Source organism: Colobus angolensis, unplaced genomic scaffold (assembly GCF_000951035.1).
Source record: "Colobus angolensis palliatus isolate OR3802 unplaced genomic scaffold, Cang.pa_1.0 Scaffold47, whole genome shotgun sequence".
In the NCBI taxonomy this organism is placed as follows: Eukaryota; Metazoa; Chordata; class Mammalia; order Primates; family Cercopithecidae; genus Colobus; species Colobus angolensis.
The window spans coordinates 971,129-975,011 of NW_012118154.1; the positions used below are offsets into that span (position 1 = coordinate 971,129).

Below are 3,883 nucleotides of genomic sequence, written 5' to 3' on the forward strand. Positions count from 1 at the left end.
GCCACTGCACTCCAGCCTAGGCAACAGAGTGGGACTCCATCTCAGGAAAAAAAAAAAAAAAGTGGACTATATTGGCAGATTATTGGCTAGCATTCACTTATTCTACCATAGTCATGCACTTGCTACCTCAGGGATGGTAGTGACAGTCTTATTTCCTATTGATGCAGGATTTTTTTCCTTGATTCCTTCGTGGGACTCAGGACAGGGGCACCCTGTTTGCTCAGCCCACTGTGCTCAGCCTCTTGCAGGAGTGTGCAGGTAAGCAAGCGAATGCAGGATCTGGCTGGCCACTACAGGCACCAGCATGAGCAAGCTCTATGCAGGGCCTGTGACCACAGCAGGCATGAGCAAATGACTGCAGGATCTAGTTGGCTGCTCTGGGCAGCTTCATGAGCAAGCCCTATTTGGGGTCTGTGGTGGTGCCCAAGTAGGGGTGCCTGTGACCCCAAAACCCCCGAGGGAGTGTTACAATGCTCTCTTAGTGCCACTGTTTGAGGATGGCTGTGTGTTAACAGCTCAGCTGGCCCCTAGCCTCATTGCGTGGGGTGGCTACCCACCACCAGTGAGGGAAAAGGGCGGGTGTGACAGCCTTTTGGGTAGTCAAACTTGGTGGGTCCCCAGCTCTTGTCTGGCATCCAAGAAGAATGAGGTTGTGTAGAACACTTGAAGGATGATGAAGGTGGAGAATTTTATAGAGTGGTCACAATGGCTCTCAGTGGAGAGGGGAGCTAGAGAGGGGATAGAAAGGGCAGGTCATCTTCTCCCCAAAGTCTGGCCATCTCTTCCCAAAAGTCTGGCCATCTCTCTCATCTACTGACTGAGTCTGGGGTCTTTATAGGCACAGAATGAGGGTGGGGCGGTCATAGATAGTTCTGGAAAAGGCAACATTCAATTGGTAAGAAGACATTATTCAGAAAGAACCAACTAGGAGGGAGCAAGCAAACAGGAATAGAAGTTCTTAACTTTGGGCTGTGGGTTTCAGGCTTTTCGGCTCAAAGGTGGGGTTTCACTGGGGGCCTGCCACATCTGCTTAGACTTTCTCAACTTCCTGTCCTGCCTCTTATCACTATCAAATATTTGTATGAAGAAACCTCTCCTAAGCCACATTCCCATCACCCCTCTTCCTCAAAGACATTATCACACTCTGACTTTCTCAGCTTTGGTCCTCTTGGAGTTTGGTTCTTTTGCTGTTTAAAATCTTATGAAGGCAAACTTTGATCATTTAGGCTCTTTTCTCAAAGTTCCAAAGTAGACTGCTCGTTAACAGGTAGGTTTTATTTTGCAGAATTCAGGTTTACAAACTGGACACTACTACATTAGCTTCTGCTACCTATAAAAGCTTTGAATAGGTGGGCTTTTATTTCACGAATTATCTGATTATCTGAAGATTAACTCTTTGTACTCCTTCAGCCCCCACTGGACTGTAAATTCTTTGAACAATGACTGTCTTTCTTTAGCCCCATCTAATTATGGACCCTGGCACATACTAAACAGTCACTAAGTAATTCTTAAATAACTTTTATTTCAGCACTCACAGTTGAAAACATTCCGTACTGTAACAAAAATTTCAGTCTTTCAAAAGTCCAATACCCTTAGTTTGATTCAAGCTCCATCAAAGAAGAATTGGTTAGTTTTTAATCTGCAGTTTACAAGTTATAGTTAATATTTCAAAAAGCCTAACGTAGGTGATATGTTTGCCCACAAAAGGGATAAAAAGGCTAATGAAAATGTTTAATTATTTGCTTTGGGCTGGAATTTTAGTACCTAGGTCTGTCTACATGGTGCCAGTCAGAAGCATGATTTGTGTTGTACATGCCTTTACGTAGTAAAATATAATTATTTAATAAATGCAGTTTGGTAAACATAATCTTTTAAAACACCGGACATAGGGGAGTAAAAAGAAGGCCTTGGTGATTAAAAAGTTGGAAACCACTGCATTAAAGTACCTTCAAATCCCTTTAAGTATCCTGTTTATCCTTACAAACATTAGCTCTCACTGTACAGCATCGTAAAGACAAGTAAGAGTTAGACTTTTTTTTTTGAGATGAAGTTTCACTCTTGTTGCCCAGGCTGGAGTGCAGTGGTGCGATCTTAGCTCACTGCAACCTCTGCCTCCCAGATTCAAGTGATTCTCCTGCCTTAGCCTCCCAAGTAGCTGGGACTACAGGCATGCCCCACCATGCCCAGATAATTTTTGTATTTTTAGTAGAGACAGGGTTTTACTATGTTGGCCAGGCATAGTAACTCCTCGTGATCAACTCCTGACCTCGTGATCGACCCACCTCGGCCTCCCAAAGTGCTGGAATTACAGGTACAAGCCACCACACCTGGCCTACACTCCTTACTTTCACAGGGTTTTTTCCCCACATTTAAACTTGTCACTTGACTAGGAAGTCAAGATTGAAATGGCTGTTTCCATGAATAATTTAGTTTCAGGGTTGTTGCCAAAGCGATTTATAATGATTTTAATAATGATAGACATCCTCTGAAACATTGGTGCAGTGGTTCATGCTCTGAAACATTGGTGCAGTGGTTCATGCCTGTAATCCCAACCCTTTGGGAGGCTGAGGAGGGAGGACTGCTTGTGCCCAGGAGTTCAAGACCAGCCTGGGCAACATAGTGAGACCTCATCTCTTTGTATTTTTAAAAATAAATAATTTTAAAAATTGTATCGTTGGGACCATATTCTAGTGTCAATTCTGAGACAGAAAAAAAAAAGGTGATTACGTCCAAGAGCTTTTAGCTTTCCCACTTGATCATACTTACATCTTTGACAAATCCGGCAGGAATTTTCTATGCTTTCCCACCTTCACATGGTCTTCCTAATAAAACCCATCTATAGTGCAATAAGATGTGGTCTCCATCAAGCTTTTTGTAGTTTTACTACATTCATTTGGTTTCTGCTATCTATTAGAGTAGGTCCTGTTTGTAGACTCTCTTACAGTCCTCAAATTCCTTTCCAATGTGAAGTTTCTGGTGTTTAAGAAAAGCTGTCCGCCCACTGAAGGCCTTACCGCAGTTGCTGCTATTCAAAGGGTTTCTCTCTGGTATGAATTCTTTGATGACTGATAAGGTGTGAGTTCTGACTGAAGGCCTTCCCACATTCAAGGCATTCATAGGGTTTCTCTCCCGTATGAACACGATGGTGTCTAATAAGATCTGAGCTTCCCCTAAAAGATTTCCCACATTTGTTGCATACATAAGGTTTTTCTCCACTGTGAATTCTATGATGTCTCACAAGGTCTGAGCTCTGATTGAAAGTTTTCCCACATTCTTTACATTCATACGGTTTCTCTCCTGTATGAGTTACCTGATGTCTAATGAAGTCTGATCGGCCCTGGAAATTCCTACCACACTGACTACACCAATAAGCTTTCTCTTCCTGGTGAGTTCTCTGCTCTCTCCTAAGCTCCTCATCCTTGCTAAAGGTTTTCTCACATTCTTCAAGTTTCTCTCCAGCATGCAGTCTCTGATGTTTGAGGAAAGCCGTGCACCACATGAAGAGCTTCCCACATTCCTTACATTCATAGGGCTTCTCACCACTATGAATTCTCTGATGTTGAATAAGGAGGGAATGCCGCCTGAAGGCTTTCCCACATTCAGTGCACTGATAGGGCTTCTCTCCAGTATGGATTTTCTGGTGTGTAACAAGGTGTGATCTCTGGCTAAAGACTTTCCCACATTCACTACATTCATGAGGTTTCTCTCCGGTATGAACACGATGGTGTTTAATAAGATCTGAGCTGCTCCTAAAAGATTTCCCACATTTGTTGCATACGTAAGGTTTTTCTCCAGTATGAACACGATGGTGTTTAATAAGATCTGAGCTGCTCCTAAAAGATTTCCCACATTTGTTGCATACGTAAGGTTTTTCTCCACTATG

The 3,883-nt window shown here is 43.0% G+C and overlaps 1 protein-coding gene and 1 pseudogene across 2 annotated transcripts in view; both read right to left on the reverse strand.

The window, feature by feature from the left end:
• ZNF232 (zinc finger protein 232) overlaps nt 1-3,883 on the reverse strand; it is a 44,553-nt gene that overhangs the window by 25,720 nt on the left and 14,950 nt on the right. The window lies entirely within an intron of this gene.
• The window catches only part of LOC105523672, a 3,141-nt pseudogene continuing 765 nt past the window's right edge, over nt 1,508-3,883 (reverse strand). Inside the window, exon 2 of the transcript XR_001003631.1 lies at nt 1,508-3,878. The product of XR_001003631.1 is annotated as a zinc finger protein 594-like (transcript). The remainder of the gene's footprint in view (nt 3,879-3,883) is intronic.